The sequence below is a fragment of the Macaca fascicularis genome, chromosome 14 (assembly GCF_037993035.2).
Source record: "Macaca fascicularis isolate 582-1 chromosome 14, T2T-MFA8v1.1".
NCBI lineage: Eukaryota > Metazoa > Chordata > Mammalia > Primates > Cercopithecidae > Macaca > Macaca fascicularis.
The window spans coordinates 111452658-111476156 of NC_088388.1; the positions used below are offsets into that span (position 1 = coordinate 111452658).

Genomic DNA, 23499 nt, shown 5'->3' on the forward strand with positions numbered 1-23499 from the left:
CCCCTTGCTCCATCTCAGCTGGGAATGTGCACGTCAGGCTTCTCAAAATTGTCACTGCTCTGTGCATGCTTGCAAATGACCGCAAAAAGTCTTCGGACATTGATTTTGGGGTTATACATAAATGTAAGCGAGGAGGTGAATTTGCAAATATGGAATTGGTGAGTAATGAGGATTGATTTTATGTGCCAGGCGATGCTGGGGAGGTGAGAACCGATGTGACCTGTATTCTGCAGATGTTCTTGGAACTTCTGCATCTGACCCTCCTTTGGGGCTTACTAGGATCCAAGGCCAGAGGGGAGCTTTCTGGCTTCCCAGTCTGTGTTCCAAATGAACCATTTCCAGGGGTTCAGCTCCTCTGAGGGTGGAGGAGTCACCTTCAGCAGGACCCACCTTTGTATTTAAGGTGCAGAACAGCAGCAGCAGCTCTGTTTGTACTGTACAAAGAACAGCCTCTTGTAATTTGGTTCTTTTTGAACAGTTGCTAATAATTTTGCACTCAATTTCCATTTAAATGGAAACATTAACCTCTGGAGCCTGGAAAGGAGCCTAGAAGGGGCTCATAAGTACGGCTCTTATCCCCACGGCTCCGAGTGTCCCAGGGGTCAATCCAAACATACTTATAAATCACTGTCCTCAATAGATGAGGGGTTCACTCCTGTTTTGAAAGACCCTTGCCCTCCCTCCCAGTACAAAGTTCACTTTCTTGTTTACTCACCTTATCCAATGTCTGGAAGTTCTTCCTTAAGTCCAACCTGAAGCTTCTCTGCTGGAACACTCAGCCTTCTTTTTCCTGGATCACGTGCAGAAGAGACATTAGAAACACACCTGAGCTGATAGTGAAGCTCCTAACAAGATGGGCAAGTGACCCTAGGTGGAGGCTGGAACAAAGCCCAGGGATCATCAAAAATAGCATTTTGTCAACCAGCAACAAGGAGAATCCAAATGATCCCACATGAGTCACAAAACATTTTCACAGATATTATTCTGTTTTATTTTTGTAATTCCTCTGTGAAAAAAGTATCTCACTTACCTGATTCTACAGATGAGGCAACTGGGGAATAGAGTTAACCCACATCAATTACAAATTGGCAGGGCTGGGGCCCCAGAGCCCCTAGCCTGCACTCTGCAATGATTGTGAAATTCTGAGAGGCTGGTCAGCTTCTGTGTCAAGAAATAAATGATATTGATGACATAACCTAGAATGCAGTCATTGGGTATCCCTAAATCCTCCAACTTCCTACTCTAAGATATCAATCAAAATTGGTCTTCACTGCCCCCTCACATGTGGCAGAGAACCCATGCTCTTCCCAGTCTTTGTCCTGCATGGCCTGCACCCTAAGACCTTGAATTACTTCTTTTTTTAAAAAAATTATGGGTTCTCGCCTTGCATTTTGTCTCCTGTGTTGGATCTCCCTTTTTGGCAGATATTATCTTCACTTATGGAGAGGACGAGCAGGGGTCTACAGATGTGAAGTGACATCTGCTTGCTGCATGTGGTTGGGTAGCTGGGATGCTGCACAAATGCACTGTTGGGAGAGTGGAAATTCAGCCATGCAGCATTTGCCAAATCAGGAACTATGAGGTGCTACATCCAACCAGAATATTCTCTTATTTATCTGTGCAAAGAGGTGTCTTTTTTTTTTTTTTTTTTTTTTTTTTTTTTTTTTTTTTTTTTTGAGACGGAGTCTTGCTCTGTCACCCAGGCTGGAGTGCAGTGACCGGATCTCGGCTCACTGCAAGCTCCGCCTCCCGGGTTTATGCCATTCTCCTGCCTCAGCCTCCGGAGTAGCTGGGACTACAGGCGCCCGCCACCTCGCCTGGCTAGTTTTTTTGTATTTTTTTTAGTAGAGACGAGGTTTCACCGTGTTAGCCAGGATGGTCTCGATCTCCTGACCTCGTGATCCGCCCGTCTCGGCCTCCCAAAGTGCTGGGATTACAGGCTTGAGCCACTGCGCCCAGCTAGAGGTGTCTTCTATTTGCACAAAGACACCTTTTATAGGCTAGAGGTGGCCCTGAGGAACATATTCAATGTCACACATCCAGAAAGTCTGTAGCCAGAGTGGAAAGCCAGGTCAGCTTCCATCATCTGGTCTCATGTGCCCTTCTTTCTCCTAGTGCTCAGCTCCTGGAATGGGAGAGGAAGACATGGGGAGGTGGAGGTGGAGGGGAGAGGGGAAGGACTGCCTCCCTGTTTTCAACTTTCCAATCACCCTCTTCAGCCTACTTATCTTCTGTTTCCAATAATGAAGCAATCTTTTTGGTCAGCACCCTCCACCCCCATTCTTTTCTACCACTTGCAGTATGGATTCTAAAAATAGCAATAATTAGACAAGTCTGCCCATCATTCCAGGTCTTTCTTGTCTTTGTTTAAATTCTGTTGGTTTTATCTCCTATAATTTCTGACTGATCTGGAGGAGCCTGAGCAGTGTGCAGTGATACGTGTGCAGACTATGATTAAGTGTGGGTGTGTGTGAGCGTGCATGTGTGTATATGTGCATGTGTTCACATATGCATGCTTGTGTGTGTAGATGCATGTATGTATGCATTGTGCACATGTGCAATGTGTGTGCATGTAGTGTGCATGTATATGTGTGTGTGTGTATATATATATATATCTGTGTGTAGTGTGCATGTGTGTGTGGTGCATTTACATGTGTGTAGTGGGTTTTGCAATGAGGAGGAGGCAGAAAGGAGTGTGGACCCATTATCTGTTGTTATGCATTAGTTGTCCCTCTCAGGATCCTTGACACACAGGGACCCTCTCCTGGATGTTGGTGACCCAGTCAGGTACTTTCTGTTTGCTCCTCCAGATTCCCTCTCCAGCCTTCTCAGCTCTACTCCCTTTCCTGGGGCTGACTTGATGGATCACAGCAATGGTTCCTTGCACTCTTGATTTCTATCAAGTATAGCCAAGGAGGAGTGCAGGTGGTCAACTGGAGGAAAAGGGGCATGTAGGGTCAGGGCATTTATTCCCCTGGCCTCTTTCCTGCAGACTTGCCTTGGGCTGGTGGCCTTCCTTGACCATAGCCCCTCTCAAGGAAACCCTCTCTGCAAGCTTATTTCTTTTGGGTTCTGGTCACTGCCCTTTCCTTATTCCTCTGGATTAATGTATTTTCCCTTTCCTCCCATGCCCTGCCTACATTTCTGTAAACAGTCTTTCATTAAAGCCTCCTCAAGTAGTCCTAATTTGAGTGTGCTATGTGTTTTCTGTTGGAATCCGACTGATACAAAATTCTCTTGGTCACTGCCATTGGCTAGTTAGATTGTAACCCATATGATGGTCTCCATTTGTCTCTGTCCTTCAATATCTGTGTCTGGCCCCTACCTCTGTGGAGGAAAAGGTCGGGCAATAAGCTTTACTATTTCTTCAGCTGAGCTCTTTGGTACAGGCTGCTGCTTCTCTGACCAGTGGAGCTGCCATTCTGCTGGGAAGGAGGGCACCCTCTCTCTCCTGCCTGTTGCAAGTATTTCCTCACCTATTTTTCCTAAAGGGTACATCCACTGGATCAGTAAGATGGTTTAAGAAGATTTTTACTCAGGAATCAGGTACTACTACCCTGGTTAATTGTCTACCTCCCGCATTTCCACGCTTAGAGCAAAGCCTTGCTGCCAAGCTCTCTGGAATCTTCCACACCGATGCTGCGGGGCCTTCGGTGGATTTCCAGCCTTGACCACAATGTTACTCCTTTCCTCACTATTTTCTTTTAATCCTTTCTTCCCCTGATGTACTGCTTCCACTTATTTTTCTCCCCAGACATTACCTCTTCCTAAAGAAAGAGCAAAGTCCACGTTCATTTAGCACTTTTTTTTTTTTTGGGTAGGTTTCAGTCTTGGTATTGTAGGGGAGGAAAAGCTTTTTTCTGTACCCTCTTATGTCCTGTACCTGGGGATAGGCAAATTAAACTGACAGAGGACAGATTAGCAAGAGAAAAGAAAGAGCTTATTTATACGCACAAAATGTGTACACATGGACACCCAGTGATGAGTACTCAGTGATGTGTAACTCAAAGGGATGGTTAGAATTTGGAGCTTATATACCTAATTTAGGAGAAAGGGTAGGGAGAGCAAAGGCTTCTATGGGAAGGACAAATGGGTTTCTTTAGGAAAGACAAATGGGTTTTTAGGAGAACAAATAGGAGGTAAAGTTTAAGATAATGTTTGTTTATGCAGGTGTGAGTGGTCTTTCTGTCTTCTTTACGGCCATACAACTCCCCCAGAGAGGAGATTCATGGGAGATTTATTCTTGGTTTCTCTCCTGGGAATAGACTTGCCCCAAAGAGGGAATTTATGGCAGTTCTCATTTCTCAGAAGTATCTCTGTTGAGTCAGATAAGGGGAGTTCTGGGAAGTCTTTCTATATCTGTTGAATCTCAAATATTTTCAGCTTAAAATAATCTTGATGCCAAGTCTGGGATTCTGAGTGGGTTCACACAGTGTACATTGCAGGTTAGTAACTTTTCCCTTTGGCCTGCTTTCTACTGGCTCTGTATGGGAAGGATGGACCCTGGCCTCAGTAGCTACTGGTTCCACAGGCAGATGGGGAAGAAGGGGTGAATTCTGGGCCCATGAATGGAAGTAATGTGGTTGTGGTGGAGGTGCTGGGAGAAGAAGGTCCATTTTGAGTAATGGCTTGTTTTTCCCTGCTAATGTCTTCTAAGTTAAACACGTCTCCCTACAATAGGGATTAACTTCCTTCCACAACCTTCACTTGGGAAATTATATTCTCCTTAGCAACTTAATTTCATCTTTATTTCTTGTGAAAATTTTCCTCCTCCTGTTTTGCATTACGTGGCAAAGCTCCTTTATATTTCATGATAATTAAGGGTGTTGTTCCTGAATCCCTTCTTCCGAATTCTAGAGTGGAGAAATACATTTTACTCCACTATAAGGGCCAGAGGGCAGAGGGCCTGTGAAGTGAGAACACTTTTGTAATGGTCAATTTTATGTGTCAACTTGACTAGGCTCAGTTGTGTAGTCAAACACCAGTCTAGATATTGCTATGAGGGAAGTTTTCAGATGTGAATAACATTTAAATCAGCAGACTTTGAATAAAGCAGATTATCTTCCACAATGTGGGTGGGTGTCATCTCATCAGCTGATAGACAGGCCTTAAGAGCAAAGACTGAAGCTTCTGGAAGAGGAAGCAATTTGGTCTCAAGATTGCAACAAAGAAACCCTTCCTGAGGTTCCAAACTGCTGCTGCCTGGAGGAATTCAGGCTCAGGCTGCAACATCAGCTTTTATCTATGTCTTCAGGCTGCTAACCAGCTCTACAACTTTGGACTTTACAGCCACCAGAATTGTGTGAGTTAATTCCTTAAAATAAATCTCTCTCTCTCTCTATCTATATCCCATTGGTCTGTTTCTCTGGAGAACACTGACTAATATCCTCTTACTGTCCATTGCCTTTCTCAAAAGTGTTCACAGGGTGTGTGTTTCTGCCAAGTCACCTGTCCTAGGAACAGAGAGCTTCAGTTAAGTCTCAAGAGCCCGGGAGAAGACAAAGGGATAAAGTGAGCAGGTATGTGTGGGTAAATTCATAACTAAACTTCATACTCCTAAAGATGTAACAACGGTCACCAAAGTAACTTGGAATACCTGGAGGGCAGAGTCACACCCTGTGTATCCTGTCTTGACTTTCAGGAGTCCTCAAATCAGAGTGAGTGGTGGTAAGGAAGAAAGTGGGTGAAAACAGCAAAGATTAGGGGAGCGTCTGGAGTTGGCTGGAGGCTCGGAGGGGATGCACAGCAGAACACTCAGGGCCTTTCCCTACTGGGAGGAGTGTGACAGACAGGAGCCCTGCAACTGTTGCAACCGCAATCGGAAACAATGAGCAATCTGGGAAAGAGCACTGGAGAGGGAGCTAGTAGTCTGGGTTCCTCACCCAGTCCTCACATGACATTTGGATCTTTTCTCTCTCTCTCTCTCTCTCTCTGCAGGGGCTTGCACAGCTCTGCACACCCAGCAGACACTGACAACTGCTACCCAGCTCCAGCTACTTAGAACAAGGGAATAGAAGCTTTTGATTTGTGCTTTCTTATGTTATCACAGACCAAAGGAACTCAATGTAATTTTTTTTAAAAAAACATCTGATTTAGCAAATCCCAAGCAATAGTCACCAGCTAGCCTTCCTCAGTTGGGATAAGGCCTTACTAGGTTCTGGTCAGAGAAAAAATGAGACCCAGAGGAGAGAGAAGGTTTACAGTATGGCAGTTTGCCCACATCTGCAGCCTGGAAGGAGTTAGGAAAATTCAGCAGGCTGGGAAGACTTGGAGACTATCGATTTTTACAGAGAGTTAGCAAAATGCTGTGCATACTTTATTATTCATGATGACTTTTTCACAAGTTCATGCCTCATTCTGGTGTATCCTCTTCTGTCCTGCTTTCTTCTGCACTCATTGTGGAAATCAGTGGGGGTATGGTTCCAAAGGAATGAAAGAGAGGATCAAAGTAGCTTGAGACACAGCTCTTTGGTTGACTGAGGCTAAGCCAGAACTAAAAAGAGGATGCTTTCCTTGGTCTAATCCTAACAAATCTATGATAACATTTTATTACCAATGGAGGGTGTCCAGGTTCCTGGCGTCTTGAACGAAGAATTGGGCAAAACACACAAAGTAAGGAAAGAATGAAGCAACAAAAGCAGAGATTTATTGAAAATGAAAGTATGCTCCTCAGGGCGGGAGTGGGCCTGAGCATAGGGACTCAAGAGCCCTGTTACAGACTTTTTGGGGGTTTAAATACCCTCTATAGGTTTCCACTGGTTACTTGGTGTATGCCCTATGTAAATGAAGAGGATATTTCCTGTCATAGCTGAAGTATTTCCATTTGATTTAGTTCTAGGAAATCCTTAGGTTTCCTGCCTTCCAGACCCTATCCTATCCTACCTCGATTTGATTTGGATTTGTTCCTCTTTAGGAATTCACCCATGTACATTGAGCACCTAGAACACTGTCAGGCACATGGCAAATGCTCAATAAACATTTGCTGAAGTAATGTCCGAAGTCTGGTGAGGAGTGTAGGAGGAGGCACGGGGAAGATGTGCAGCTTGCTCCCTGTGTGTACCTTGGCCGAGTCTCTGAACTTGCTCAGTCCTCGTTTTCGTTTTCTGTGGGTGTGATGAGAATGACTAGTATCTAAATGCTAGTCATGAAAGATGAGAATGATGATGAGAATGATAGCATCTAAACTATAGAACTCAATCCATGGTAATTCTACTTTCTTTCCCTTTTCTTGGGAAGAGGGTAGAACACTAATATCATAATTGACTTCAAACAAGCTGTTACCCTATCTATACCATAAAATGTAAGCATCAGTAAATGTTAAATGAAATGTGTGAAGGAAAAAATGAGTAGGTGAGAAGGGGCCTTATAAATCTTGTAATGCAAGAGTTTGAAAATATTTTTCTTTTAAAGCAGGAGAAGTCCCTTATTAAACAAAAGCTCACATGGAAGCCCAGGATATAAAACTACCAAAACCACATCTGTTGTGACTGAAGTGGGTGGTGGGGGGGCATGACCTTGGGGCATTTACAGTTCTGTTGTCTCTTTTTAGGGCTTCACTCTCCCCGCCCAACTCCCCCCGCACCCATCACACCCTCTCTGGCCTTGGGCTGTGGTTTGCTAGTAAATGTTTAACAACTGACTCTGGGGTTGGGAGTCCTGATTTGTAGCATTTTCACATTTCCGTGGTGTGAATATTTCCACTGCTTTAAGCTACTATGTGGCAAGACTGAAGGTAGAGTTGGGACTCTGCTCAGAATTATATGCACCATTATATAGTTATTTCACCAAACCTACAATTGCTGTAAACAACCTCAAGGATATTAAGAATTTGATGTAGTAAATTAATTGAGTGGTAAATTCTGAATATTTATTACCTTTGTTTTTAATATAATTTATCTAATTATAAGTTTATATGCCTGTAATTTAATTTTTTATAATGACTTCAATTAAGAACAAGAGAGCAAAATTTTCAAAAATTGAGCAACTGGCTTTTAGGAGCTAGTATCAGCTGGGTCCAGCATACCACTGCCTCTGGGACATCTGTTTTGAAACCTCGGGTTCCAAAGAATATGCTTTAAATGATTGATGTATAACTCCTAACATTAGAGGGCAGGAAAAATGAGAGGTTATGACTTTATGAGGGTCATAGAACTAGTAGTTACTTTACTCTAGAGCTAGACATTATTCCTTTTCCTGTGGTAGAGAACCTACTCTTCTTGCCTTCTGAGATGTGCAATTAAACTACATTTCACAACTCCTCTTGCATCTAGGTGAACTTCTTGGCTGAACTCTGGCAAATGGGTTTTGACTACAAATGATGTGCACCACTTCTAGACTTGTCTAGTTACAAAACATCTTGTGTGATCCTCTGTGCTCTTTCCTGATCCCCAGCCATGTAGAAGAAGCCAAGTGAAGGGCTGTGGGGACCTAGAAGACGGAGTTGTCACACAATGGAAGAATCCCAGATCTCTGAGTCACCATTTGGACAAGAATTTACCAGGACAGGTGCCTGAACAGGAACCCTGGACTTTGTGTGAGTGAGAAACAAACTTTTATTGTGTTAAGCCACTGAGATTTTGGGTTGGTTTTTAGAGCAGCTGGTGTTGCTTACACTGACTAATACATCTTGAAAGTAAATGATGCAAAACAATTCTACTTATTCACAGGGAGTGGTATTTATAAGGGAAAAGAATAATAGGGTGGCATCAATGTGGAGTCCTGATAAGTAAGCAACAACAAGGAAGGAGCCCCACGTAGGGAAGAACAATTGTTCTGAGAGACTGTTAATCACAAACAACCTGCTAGCCCCACATCCTGTTCCCAAATACTTTGCTCAGTATGTAGCCCCAGCAGCATGACTGTCTGCATGTAGACCCTCCAGCATGACCCTATAAAATTTCCCTCCAGCTACGGCCTCTTGGCAGACAGTCCCTTCTCTGCTGTGCTGCCCACTGCTTTCTTACAACGTTATTTTTGTACTTTCTCAAATAAATCTGCCTTTCTTTACCCACAATTGTCTTGAAAAATTATTTTACTGTTCGTGATGCCGGTCCCAGCCAGTTGCACCCACAAGAGTCAGCGGTAGGGGGAGGAATTAAGTCATCCAAAGGATGAAAAACTCTGGAGTGTAATCAAAGAGCACAGGAGAGCAATCGAGCAGACTAATTAGAGTCTGGGGGATCTTGCATGAAATGACTGTGGGCGAGAAAAATAACAATGATATTAACACAGATGATTGTAGTGGTCAGGAATCTTCAGGTACAAATAACAGACACCAATTTGAGTCAGCTTATGCTTGGAAAAGGACTGTTATTTTAGGTACACAGGAGCATCTCACGGAGGCCAATGGCCAGAACACAGCTTCTGAAGGGTCTGGAATCAGGACCTGGGAATCACAGGGACCCTGTCACTGTTTCTTGTCTCCATCTTCATGTCTGCTTTGTTGCAGACCATCTTATCAGTGACCACTTCCCGCCCCATAGTGAGTGAAAGGTGGCTATCTCCCAGCTCCTAGATTCAATGTTAAAAGCTTAGCCAGCCACAGACTGAACTGCATCTCTCTTTGGCCTAATTCCACACACAACAAATTAGCTCTCTTTAGATCAGAATTCCAGAGTCCATAAAGAGACACTCTAGTTGGCCCAGATTGGTCAGGTGTCCACCCTGGTCTAATGTGCTATGGCCAGAAGGTCAAGTATACAGTATGAACATGGCTGCAAGGGGCCTTCCCTCTAGACAAAGGGAGCCAATTCCCCAAGAAAGTGAGATCATTGTTGACTCAAGGTGGCTCCTGAATATTTCTATAGGCAGAAACATCCCACTAGGAAGAGGGAGGAAGGGGCAGGGCTGTATATGCACAGTTCCTCTCCCAAATCCACCAGTCAGGTAACTGACTCCATTTCCTTGTGGAGGGGTCAGGGATGGAGGAAAGAAGGTCAGAGTGTTACTCTGGAGAGCTTCCTCCATCCAGAGGGAACCATCATGAATGGGATAGATGGGTTCCACCTTCTTTCAATAATGTTTAGAAAGTGTCAACCACAGTCCTGACACAGAGTGAAGAGTCAGTGTAGGTCAGATCCCTTTCTCCCCCTGCCCCACCTCCAATATTCTCTCTTCTTATCACTTGATTTCTTGCCACTGACAGTGATAGTGCCATATGGAGCCACATTGAAGCCTGAGGTGAAAGGGAAAATAAATTACAGTAATCTGGTCCTGTCTTGATTTTGTTCTTCATGAAGTACTTGCATTGATTTTGACTCTTAAAATATGGTATTAACATATTCTTTGTCTTGATTACTGAGTATTTGGCACCCTCTTACATTTTGTGCCTAAGTCAAGTGCCTTGCTCACTTCAGCCTGGTACCAGCCCTGCTTGCCAGAGGCAGTTGAAAAGGACCCCAGGATACATTTCCTTCCACAATAACTAGCCCTTCCTGAATCTCTGATTTAAGGTTTAGTTTAATATGGTTTTGAAAAATAAAAAAAATTTTTTCACTTACGTGTACAGGTGATGCAGGATATTTCCCTGACCCCTTTGCAAGACTCGTGACAGGGGTACCTTGTGTACTTAGCCTGCAGCATTCAACTCCTCGTGGGAGGGAGTGGATGAGTGTACAAGGTGGGAACTGGAGTGCACGAGCACTGGAACCAGCTGGCCACTTCCGCACCGGTGGGGGTGAGCTCCACTCACTCAGACCTGCTGTGTTCCCCCCGTCGTGGGAGGGAGCATGCAGATGAGCAGGTGCCGGAGCTTGGGAGAGTGTTTTTGGGCACTGGCAGGACCAAACTCTGTGTGGGCCCAGCAGCAACATCTAGTGGGGTGTTCATGACCCCTAAATCCCCAGAGGGCATGTTACAGTGCTCCTTTAGCTCTGCCATCCACGGACAGCTTAAGTGTTAACAACTCAGTTGGCCCTTTTGTATTTGCACACTTGGCTTCTGAGCTCTTCCAATGTCCGGGAAAAATGAGGTTGCACAAACGAATTGAAGGATGATAAATGTGGGGGATTTTATTGCTGATAAAAGTGGCTCTCAGCTGGAAGGGGAGCTGAAAAGGGGGTGGGGCAGGAAGGAAATCTTCTCCTGAACTCCAGCCATCTTCAGCCAGATTCTTCTCCACTGTTACACCATCAAGCTGTCCCGCTGCAGTCAAGCAGCTTCTCTCTAATGTCCAGCCATAGTCCCCAGTGTCCAGCCATAGTCCCCAGTGTCCAGCTGCTTCTCCTCTCTTCCAGCTGAGTCTGAGGTTTTTATAGGCACAGGATGACGGGGGCAGTGGGGAGTGGTGGGCCATGGGTTTAGGAAAAGGCAACATTCGAGCAGGAAAACAGGGATGTCAGTTCTCACTTTGGGCTGTGGTTTCAGGCTTGAGGGTGGGGTTTTGTTGGGGACCTGCCCTTTTCTGCCTAGAATTTCTCTGCCTCCTGTCCTTATCACATGCATAGTGTCACAGAAGTTATCCAAGTTTCCTTGCTTCTACAAGGGAAAATGGCAATGAGAGGGAGGAAGGGATACATTTTGCTTTAGAAATGTATTTTTAATTTTTTAAGGACAGTCTAATTAAGATGACTTCTTTACTACAAAAGCAATACTTGTTCACTATAAAAAATTAGAAAATACAGATAAAGCAGGAAACAGAAACTATAAACTGTAGGGGAGAAAAAATAATTTCTTTTCTTTATCTTTTTTGGTTCTAAGTTGAGATACTCTCCTGAAAACAAAAGTCAGACTAACAAAAGAAAAACAAGCAGAAGTTTATTAACATGTACTATACTCATCACACAGAAGAGGCCTCAGTTCAAAACTCTTTTTCTCTCTCAAGGCAGTGGCTTTAGAGGCCTTGCTTAAATAGTGTTTTAACAAAGAGCCATAAATTCTATTCAATGACAAGACAAAGAGGAGAGTATCTTCAGGCTTCCAAAAGGCACGAAAATGTGGGAAGGTAGATTTACGGTAAGAGTAAAGTCAGCTCACAGATCCTCTGGCAGCTGCTGTCTCTGAGATCTGCTTCTGAGCTGATAAGCAAATGTAGGGAAGGGGCCTACTTGTGGGTGGGGAAGGCAGGGAGGAGGAGCAAAGCGTGCCCTGCATTTCAACCTTTTTTGGCTCAACAGTCTTCAGCATTTTAGAGAGAAATATTTTGATTTCCTTCAAAACATTAATAACTCACCATTCCATGAATACATACCTTAGCGTTTATCTTTTTGATTGATATATGTAGATTTTACAAAAACAGTATGGTTTTGAATAATATTTGTGGTCTTCTTTTTCCATTTAAAATACATTGCGAATCAATGTCTAAGTTTAAGTAAATACTTCTCTACATCATTATTTTTAGGGGTTCACATTTTGACTGTGTCACACTATTTGACCAACTTCCTATTGCTGGACATGGAATCTGTTTCCAAGTTTTCATGACTATAAACACTGCTGAGCCAAACATCCTAGCTGTGTAATCTTTTGGCACGTGTCTAATTGCTTCCCTAGGATGAATTCCTAGAGCAGGACTTGCTGGGTCCAAGCGAATGCACTCACGTAGAGGTTTTTTTCAAAAATACTTACTGGCAAGGTACCGTCTAAAAACCTGTGCTGATTTATACTCTCACAATGTGTATGAGTCCCAGTGTCCATCAATTTAAAGCCCAAACCAGAGGCCTGAGCAGAAAGTGAGGCAGATATAACTAAACCCATACAACCTGGACATGACTGTAATACTCTCATCTTATGGTAAAATCAGTGGCATCTTTAAAGGTGCCTGTACTGGAATACTGGAAATGCTACAGAGAAGGATTTCAGACAAAGTTTAAGACAAGAAGCCGGAAACCCATAAGTAAAGTTACAAGGAAGATGATCTTCTCTTTCTTTCTCATGATAGCAGTGAGCTCTGATCCACTAAGGGGGACAAAGGGCCCTTCCCCATTTATTCCAACTCTCATCACTGTCCAAGCTTTTTCTAGATTTCTAACCCTTTTTTCAAGTTTTAGACATTCAATTCCCTTGTCTCCCCTAAGGAGCATTTAGACAATGAGAATCATCAAATGGTAATATCTTCTTTTTGTGAGGGTTGAGGAAGACGTTTCTTTTTAGATTTGCTACCTGCTACTTTCCCAAGTCTCAGGTATATACATTCCACAAGTTATCATCACCATTATTGCCAAGAAGCCTCCTGCTGGTGAAGCACCCTTTCAGATGACTTTCCTTTTGTCTCAAAGACTCCTGGGAGGTAGCTTGCTTTTTGTCCCTTTTCAATAGCTGCCACAGCTGATTTTACATCTTGGGGATTTCCTTCTCTGAGTAGAGGATATTTAAAAAAATCTAATTATTGTTGTGATTATCTTACCTTGGCAGTTAAGATGAGCAAAGTGAAGATGTTTCACTTCGTGCATTCTGTGCATGGAGATCTTTTCTGTAGACATCTTTTCCCCCTTGGGAAAAGACAGAAGTGAAGGCCTTTCCATTGTTCAAGGTTCAAGTAATGGCTCCACATGTACTGTGAGCTCAAAACAATGTTCTGTGGATCATGTGACCCAACATATGAATGTTTTGGTCTACTGAGCATCCCAAGAAGTAAAATAATAGTTGGAGTTTGAGGAAGGGGCATAGAAAAGGCCCAGACCCAGGTCAGGTGCTTGGGTGGCTAGACTCACCTGGTGTTAGGCTTGTCCAACCTTGTCAGAATGAGGATGTGGGATCCAGTGCTTCTCTGGTCCTCATCAGCCTCTTACATCAGGTCAGTGTGAGTCTTTTTTTTTTTTTTTTTTTTTTAACTCGGGGGCCCAGAATAGACAGTAGAGCCTGGGAGACTGGTGCCTTTTCCATCTTACTTTTTGGTCCATCCATGCCATAAATGGACTTCTTTTTCAATTGCTTCATGTCTTCACGTTTCAGAGTGTTCAGCTCAGATAAACCATTGGAGAGGACCAAGAGACTGTACATGATTGACATGAGTCCACTGAAGTCATCCTCCACCCAGTAGTACCCTCTAAGATGATCTCAGGAGGATGTGGTCTTTCTGGCTCCCTGTTTCCTTACTGTTTCTGAAGTATATAAATGTTTCTCACTTTAAGATATTATATATATCTTATAATATCTAATAAGATATATATATCTTATTAGATATCTTATTGTAAGATAAGATTTTATAATCTTAAGATTAGATAAGATTAGATATATATAGTAAGATAGATATCATATATTATATATTATACATTATAATAACTATATTATGTATCTTATAATAATAAATATTATATATATTATATATATTATAATAAATATATATATATATATATATATATATATATATATATATATATATATATATATTTTGAGACAGAGTCTCGCTCTGTCCCCAGGCTGGAGTGCAGTGGTGTGATCTCAGCTCACTGCAGCCTCTGACTCCCTGGTTCAAGTGATTCTTCTGCCTCAGCCTCCTGAGTAGCTGGGACTACAGGCATGCACCACCACACCCAGCTAATTTTTGTATTTTTAGTAGAGACAGGGTTTCACCATGTTGGCCAGGATAGTCTCGATCTACTTTAAGATATTTTAAAACCACTAGTTAACAGAAAGAAAGAAGCTGTGTAATAAAATTAGCAAACATGTGCCAGGTAAGATGAGGCAATTACCTGAAGTTCTCATGTGATCTATCTAGAAGTGTTGATGGGGCTGGCTTGTTGTTCAGAACCCCTCCTTTGATTCACTTCCTAGAGCGCCAAGAGCAAGAAGCTCTAGCTCCATTTATTTCCAGGTCTCTGGGTGTGGAGCCCCTCAGTTCCCCCTTTCCTAGGCCAGGAGTCCCTCCCCTTCCTCTCAGAGCCCTGGAGACCCATTTAGGCAGAGCATCAGGTATACATCATTCTCAAGGGAAGAATAAGAGACAGGGGATGGCTGTCTTTTTCCTAGTACTCGGAAAACAGTGAGTGAGTGGATAGAATTTCTCTACTTTAATTCATTCTCTTAAGCCTTTGATACCAGATATGCCACTTATGGAAGCTAAAATCTAGTTTTAGATGGTGTCTGATATTGTAAAACAATTTTATGTTGAGCTATTTTAAGTTTAATATGTCCATATTTCATGATGCTCCATAAAGAGTACCATGCCTGAGAGTTGTTCAGCCATAAAGAACAAGTTTGAGTAATGCTGAAACAGGTCATATGGACGCTTCTTATCTCAAGTGAGGCATTTACATCTTGGAAAGATGGCGGATTCATGTGAAGGTATGTACACATCTTCCACTTGCCTCTAACAGAGCATAAGCTAAGCAGAGGGATGAGCCATTCAACACCTGGGCCCCTCTTCTTGATCTTCTTAAGTCCAGCCATGCTTTTTTTCTGTTTTTTTTTTTCTGTGGTCCTCCTCATTCCTATGACCATACTCTGCCTTGCAGGCAATAGAAACTATACCACTTTGCAAATCTCAATTTCAAACACATTATTTTCCAACCTACCAATTGTTCTACCTTCCTTGCACCGATACCTCCTCTTTTACAAATCTTTGCCTTCTTGGAGATCCTTAATCCTTTGACCCCACTCATTCCTCATTTCCACCAGCACCTGCTTAGCTTTACTTCCTAGTCCAGCCCAAATTCTATAGTTTTTCATGACAGTTCCTTACCAAATACCTTCAGTTCCTGTGCTCTTCTCTCCTTTCATTAAACTTTTGTCTTGTGAAACTCCTGTAGGGCTTCTAAGTGCAACTTTCCTTCTCCATGCCTGTTTCTGAGCAGCAGAGCACTAATGGAGAAAGCCACAAAACAAAGTTTTTTTTAAAAGAAATTAATTCATGATGACACATTTCAGTTGGGGAATCATAGCTGCCTAGCAACTCTACTGTGTTCTAATAGACTTATTCATCATTTTCCAACATAATCATTTCACATCTTTTCCTCCCTCTTCAAATTCCATATTCCCTTATCAGCACTCATTCTCCATGGGTGACCTCAATCCTTTCCGAAGAAATAGAAGCTACTGGATGCTAATTCCCTATTGATCCTACAAATCCACCTGCATCAGCAACCATTTCCTCCTTCTCTCTCTTATAATGGAGAAATTATTAATTTCTTCCCTATTAAAAGTCAATTCTCAGATGCTCTGGTTCTGCCTCCTTCTACATTCTTAAAGATTGTGTTTCTTGGTTATGCCCTGTCTCTACTGTGTCATTAATTTCTTCCACTCTACTGAATCATTTGCATCATACAAACGTGTTCTAGCATCTCCTGACTTATGAAACATCAAGAATATAGTAACCTTCCCTCAACCCTGTGCAATTCACCCAGTGTTTCCTTTTTGTTTTTCCTTCTTCTTTTTTTTTTTGGTGGGTAGGGGAGGGAGTTGTTTGTCTTGGTCTCATACCTCATATTTACAACTCAATTCGTTCCCATCTGGCTGCTTCCACACTCTACTGAGACTGCTTTTCTAAAGGTCACTGATGACTTTCCAGTGGCCAAATCAGTCCTCCTCTTGACCTCTCAGCAGAATTTGACACTGTTGTTTATATTTCCTTCTTGAAACATGAAACTCTTTGTGAATGCTGTGACTTCTTGGCTCCTGTGTTTGTTTTCTTTTTCTACCCCGTGATCCACTCCTAGTTTTGTTTGCTGGGTTCTCCTCCTCTAAACGCTGGACTTCCTTGAGGCTAGATCATGAGACCTCCTTTCCCTTATCTACATTCTCTTTCTAGATATTCTCATTCCTGTGACTTTAAAATGCCACATAGGTACTGACAATTGTCAGATTTGTCTCTCCAGCCCAGCCCTATCATCTGAACTCCAGACTTTCATATCCAAATATCTACTTCACATCTCCTCCGGAATGTCCCACTGACATCTTGAGTTAACAAGTCCAAAAGAGAACTCTTCACTCCCACCTCTTCACTCAAAACCTCTCTTGCCTTGCCTGCTCTGTCTCAATAAATGTCACTGCCACTCATCCAATTACCTAAATTAGAACTCTAGAAATTGTTCTTGATTCTTTCCTTTCTCTAACTCCTACCTTTCTAATCCAACAGCAAATTCTGTCAATTATACCTCCAAAATAGATTCTGCATTCATTTCCCATTTTCTACTGCCTTCACCAATCCACACTGCCATCACTTTCCAACAGAATGATTGAAATACTCTTCTAACTAGGCTTCCTGTTTCAACTTTACCCCTTGTATTCCCCAAACAGCAATACAAATGACCTTCCTAAAATATCTGTTAGATCATGCCACCTACCTGTATAAAATCCTTTAATGCAGTGTGAGTAAACCCAGCTCTTTCCCCTGCCTAACACAATACTATACCATCTGCCCTTACTTTCACCTCTTTAGGAATGGGATTCCCAATTCTGTTTGTTCCAGTGAATCTGACTTTATTTAAATACTCTATAGATTCTTCGTTCTCTGGGTGTGGCCCACTGTTCCAGATGGTCAGCCTGAAATGATCTTCCATGATTTCTTTCCAATGAGAGCTTCTCACAGAGGCCTTCTTTAACTATAGTATCTAAAGAACATACCCTCTTTCCTTCCATTGTCTACCTTACTTAGTCTTTTATTTCTTTGTTTCATTAGCATAATGCAGAAGGGTATTTTTGGTTGTTTGTTTTCTATAATTTTTACTAGAATTTATATTCTATGAGGACAGGAGTCATGTCTTCTGTGTTTTCATTGTGCCCCTATGCCTGGGGTAGTACCTAACTTTCAGGTATATAATTGTAGAATGTATGGATGAATAAATAGTGAATGTTAAATAAAGATATAACACCCAGCCCATTCAATAGACTTAATGGATCTTAGTTTACCTTCTCCTCAGTTCATGTGTACCTCCTCCTTTCTGGGATATAACAGGGTAACCCATTATGAAACTAAACATATTAAACAAACTATTTCTGTGCAAGATGAGCGACCAGTTAAGGTTCTTATTTTCTAGGATTGGTCTTGCCTTTCTTCAAATCCAACAGTCACTGTAGAGTAGGCAACAGGGTTTAATAAAGAAAAAAGGGCTATGAAGAGAGGAGCCCAGGAATGAATCCCTGCAGTCCTACTCTTGAGCTGTGCAACCTTGGGCAAGACATAGTCCTCTCTGATCATTCGTTTTTTGTTTTTTTTTTTCCATTTGTAAAATGCGGAGAGTGATATCTCTTTTGTCTACTTCAAAGGGTTATAGTGGCAACTAGGTGGGATAATGTAAGTAAAAGACCTTGTCAATTGTAAAGTGTTGAACTAATGATTTCTAAGAGTTTCACCAAACTCTTTTTGTCAGGAAGTCAACCATGACTTTCAGATCCCTCCAAGGAATGATTTAAAGGTGCCTTTCTATAGTGCTTGACCTCTGCTAGGCTAGGGCTAGCTTAAGTCCTGTGAGCTCTTCCCACCCCACCTCCAGTTCCTACTTGTACCTTTCCCATAGAGAACATGTCAGTTGCTCTTTCTCCATAAAGCACAGTTCTGTCTGGTGGGACAGATAGCACGTGGGGCTCACCAGCCATTGCTGCAGAACCAATGGATGATATTTCCTGTTTGGGTCGGTCAAGGCTGATGGTCTGGAGCAGCCAGCCAAACCTGCTGTTCAGCATGCCCCTGCCACCCACAGCCCCTGCTGGAGGGGAACTGGAGCTGTGAAAACTTAGCTCCCACTTCCACCCGTCTTGCCCTTTGTGATAGCTGAACAGGTACTCCAGCTGGCTTGGCTACTACCAATCTTAGCTTCCACAAGAAGAGAGTCTTTCGGCTCTTACGGAGCCCACTGCTCAGGAGTGAGCTGGGTCACGATGCTGTACAAAGCAGTTTCTCCAGTTCCCCAGCTTGGGAGTGTTTGGCCCCAGGGTGCATTCTGGTGATCCCCTCTCACCTGTAGGTTTTCAGACAGCTTCATGGCCATGGGTGTCCCCCAGCCTTCCCCAGGTCTCAGGACTTGGCTTATGTCATCTTTCTGCTTTCAGTCCCACCCTGTCCTTCTCTCTCCTCTCTTGTCTTTCTCTGTCTTAACCTTCTGTCACCCAGACGGTGGGGATTGTTAATGGGTCCTCTTATTCACGAGTCTCCACATTCTGTCTGATAGACTACTGCAGTGGCTGCTCAGTGTGGGTGTTGAGTGCCGGGAAGGTTGTGTCTCCCAGGTGGGGCAAGAGCTCTTTGCTCCCCGTGCTGTGATTCAGTCGTGCCCCTATATTCTCTCAGCTGAAGGCTCTTCTGCATTGCCCAAGAGATCAATTTTATATTCCTTATCCAAGCACTCAAGGTTTCCTTCCTAATGTGGCTCTAAGTGTTCTCCCTAGGCTTTCTTCCTCCCATGCCCCAAGTCCCTGCTGGGGCCTCTCTGCTCTACTCTGTTCACTAGATACATTTTCTTTTCCCGCCTCAGTCCTCCCATGCTCCAAGGCTTACTCAAAAGTTTCTTCATTAATTTGACCCATGACGCTCTCTCTTTGCTCTCAAGGCCAAGCATCTCTCATCTGCACAGCACAGAGTAGCATCTTCTTTGCTGTTTTGCTTCATTATCCTTGTGTTCCTTGTGCACTATGTTTTTTCATTCCTATTAGATTTTAGGCTCCTTAAGGTTGGGATGGTATCTTTGCTTAGTGGTCAGGAGCGTATTTTGAGACCAAGACAAATTTGAGTGCAAATTGCATCTCTTCCTCTTATCAGTTATGTCATCATTAGCAAGTTACTTAACTTCTCTGGGCCTCTGTTTCTTTATAAAATGGAGATGATAATAGACCTTACCTTTTAAGGTAAAAAAAAAATGAGAAAGGAAGAGGTAATGTATGTAATGTATTTAGCACAATACCTGGCATATAATAAGTGTTCAATAAATGATACTAATAATAGTTATTTTTAAAAAGTCTTCTTTATCCCACAGCACCCATCCCAGAGCCAAGTGTAGAGCTGATGCTCATCCAACAATTGTGGATTATCTAGCAATCTATATAGATTAATTCATACCAAGGGTTAAGAAGGAAGGAGCAGAACCGTGAACAGGCTTGCCCAGGGTGCCACACAGTGTAGCTGGTGTCAGTGCCCAGGTCTAAGAGTGCTCATGAGCTGTGGAATGGGTCATTTATCCCTGGTTTGGCCTGGAGGAGGGTCTGGCATCTGCTTCAGGCCTTTGCTATCCTAGTTCCTGGTACTAGGAGGACTACGTGCAACTGTATCTCTGCATCCATTAATTGTAGCCATTTTACACCTACACAAGATGATCCCCTAAGACACCAAATTATGCCATCCCCTTGTCTTAAAAATGATCACAAGGCCAGGCACAGTGGCTCACACCTGTAATCCTAGCACTTTGGGAGGCCGAGGTGGGTGGATTACCTGAGGTCAGGAGTTTGAGATCAGCCTGGCCAACAGGTTGAAACCCCGTTTCTACTAAAAATACAAAAAATTAGCTGGGCATGGTGGCAGGTGCCTGTAATCCCGGCCACTTGGGAGGCTGAGGCGGAAGAATCACTTGAACCCGGGAGGCGGAGGTAGCAGTGAGCCGAGATCGCGCCATTGCACTCCAGCCTGGGCAACAAAAGTGAAACTCTATCTCAAAACAAACAAAATGACCATAGCATGAGGCCTCGAGATGATGGAGAGCTGACCCTTTTCTCACCTCGTGTGCACCGTCTGTCTCTGTGGGTGTCCTCAAAGCTCCCAGGACCGTGCCATGCTAGTAGCAGCTTCCGTCGCTCTGGGCCCAGCTCTAGAGGTGCTCTCAGGTCAGAGTACTGCAGACAGAACTCAGAAAACTTTGCAAAAGCAGCAGGGAAGAGGGGACGGGCAGCTTCTGGGAGAGAGGGAGTTGGAGCCTGACAAATGGAGATACCTTGTGTGAGATCAGCAAAAGAGAAGACACAGACACTTGACCTGGTTTGGAATTATTGCAAATCCATCAGGCTCTGTGCAAATTGAGACCATAATTCAGATTGTTCATATCATCACCAGCATCCCCATTTCCATTAAGCCCTGCCGTTCGTCTCTCCTGGGCCTGGCTCTGTCCAGCAGCTAATTGAAGGGGTCAAGCTAGCACTAAATCAACAAGCCAGTCCAGAGAGGTCAGCCCCCACCCCAGTCCTTCCAACTCAGAGGCTGTGGTTAACCTTGAACGGAATCTTATCTCCTCCTCAGCCTCAGAAGCAGCTTCAGTGGAAAGATGCTTGTTAACAGGGTGTGGTGAAAAGGGTACTGGACTAGAGGCTGGAAGAAGTGGGTTTGAACCCCAACTCTGCATCTCACTAGCTCTGTGACCTTCAGCAAGTTATAGAAACTGCTGAAACCTTGGGTTTCTCATCTGTAAAACGAGAAAGATAAAAGGCATACCTGCTCTATCTACCTCAAAGAGTGATATTAGGCAAATGCTGAAACATAGGCAAAGATGCTTTGAGGTTTATAGAAGACTATGCAAATGTAGGTGCTTGTGGGTGCTTTCCTACATGGCCTCCAGGGTGTGTGCCCAGTGGATACCCAGCATCTGTCCAGCTTCTGTTCAGGCTGGCCTTGTCCCAGGTTTGGGGCTCTGTCTCCCTGTGCATCATGTCCCTTCAAGTAGGAGACTCAGAAAAAGCATTAGGTACCAATAGGGCTGGCAGCCAATGATGCGAGGCTGAGCTCTGGGCCCTCTCCCTTGGCCCTACTCACATGGAAAGGGAAGCAGAAAAGGACTTTTATTGAGCACTTACTTGACAGGCCCCTCCCTGGCTATTCTTCCTGCACACATACACTCTCCTTAGAAAATACCTCCAGGTAGCTATCATTATCTCCAGCTTTCAGAGGAAGAAAGTAGGTCATAAAGAAATTAACTCACTTGCCCATGGTCACCTAGCCAGTGAGTGGGGGATCTGAATTGGATTCATTCTGTCTGCCTCAAAGCCTACCTCTTCCGACCTCACCTGCTGACTCTCAACAGACCTTTCTGTACTTTGTCCTGGGGCAGAGTCAGGGCCGGGGACCAAGTGGTCACCCTCAGGGAGCAGGATTCCTTGCCGCAGAGGTAGGGGAATGCTAAGCACAGGTGAGGATTTCCACCTCTTTTGGAGACAGAGGGCAGCAAGACATCCTGGGGATTGTCCTGCACCTGTAAGCTCAGGTCTCGGTCCTGCCTGGGGTCAGCCCCCATGCTCGCCCTCTCCCACCTCAGCCCCCTCTCTGTGGGTATACCCATCTTGTTCCCCCCACACACAGCCCACCCGGGCTCTGACCCAACAAAGAGCTAGGTGCAGGGCACTGTGCTCCAGCCCTTGTTCTCTAGCCCCGGACCACAGGGTGTGTCCCCATCACTCACCAGGGAGCCAGTGCCAGCCTCATGGCCTCAGAGCAACACAAACCACCCACTGTGGCTGGGGCTCCTCTCCCAAGCCGGGATAATTATTTCAATGGAATATTTTAAAGAGTCCTTTTCTAAATTAAACTACTAATAAATGGGATAGTAGCCGAGAGGGAAGAAAGGTCTCTGCTTAACATTGAAATAGAAATTAACCAGAAGGGGGAAAATAATGTCCTGAGAGGTTATCAGGAGGCAATTTGAATCCTGTTCCCCTGTGGATGGAGTCATCTGAAGTCTAGCTGGGTCTGCCTGCTGTGAGGACCTCAGATGCTAAGGGGAAAATGAAGTCAGCTGCCACAGAGGCCCCAACTCCCAGCTATGAGAAAAACGCTGGAAGGTGGACTTCATTTTCCATGTTTTATTCAAGACTTTTTTTTCCAGATATGCCTCGTGCTCAGGCTCTGAGTTACCACAAAAGCATCCAAACCCAGCCTGTGACATTCACCCCCGTTCCTACCACCTCCCTTGCTGAGGAAGGTCCTTTGACTCCTCCTCCAGAGGGAAAGAATAAAAAATCAGAACCCAAATGGCTATGGAAAGGGCCCTCTCCACTCTTTCAGCTGGGATGGGTCATGGCCCACTGTGGGGGCTCTGGTTCCAGGACTGACTCAGGGCTTCTTCAGCTTCCATCTGGCCATCTGACCGGGGTGGCATTCCAGGGGAAGTGACATAGCCTCCTGCCACTAGCGGGGAAGGGCCATCTGGTGAACAGCTGCCTCTGGTTGTCTGAGACACCTCGTTAAGGTGGCATTGGCAGCCGCCTGCAGAGGCACAATTTGTAGTGTAGCTTGCCCTGGTCTTGCTTCTGCCCATCCAGGGTGCTGGCTACTTCCTCTGCTCCTGGGGAGTTGGCCCCAGTCCACCAGGACCTCCTTTCAGCGGAATGTTCTCCTCCAGTTCCCCTTCCACGTGCTGACTAAGTGTGTGCCTCACCCTCAGCATACAAAGGTTTGCTGGCTGGTAGGCCAGACTCTCAGGGCCCCTCAACCTTCTGGCTGCTCAGGTGTGACCCCTGCTGGTGGGAGTTGAGCTGGCCTGGGGGGGAACTTTTCTGGGCCTGGTCGCTGTAGCTTTCAGAGTCTGTTTCCGGCAGGAGCTGGCTCTGCTGTGTTTGTGTACATTTGTTCTTTTTTTTTTTTTAAAGCTTGAATATTTTATTTCAACTGAGCAGTATGTGACTTTTTTTTTTTTAAATTTATTTATTATTATTATA

The 23499-nt window shown here is 44.1% G+C and overlaps 2 long non-coding RNA genes across 2 annotated transcripts; one reads left to right on the forward strand and one right to left on the reverse strand.

Annotated features, from left to right (window-relative positions):
- Positions 1-5133: 5133 nt before the first annotated feature.
- Positions 5134-9007, forward strand: LOC107127438 (uncharacterized). Its single transcript, XR_006692139.2, has 3 exons — positions 5134-5302; positions 5417-5519; positions 8392-9007. It is a non-coding gene; the product is annotated as an uncharacterized lncRNA (long non-coding RNA).
- A 1987-nt stretch (positions 9008-10994) lies between these two features.
- On the reverse strand, positions 10995-23230 carry LOC135967121 (uncharacterized). Its single transcript, XR_010580997.1, has 3 exons — positions 20577-23230; positions 15617-15735; positions 10995-14036 (listed from the first exon to the last, which is right to left on the reverse strand). It is a non-coding gene; the product is annotated as an uncharacterized lncRNA (long non-coding RNA).
- Between the last annotated feature and the right edge of the window lie 269 nt (positions 23231-23499).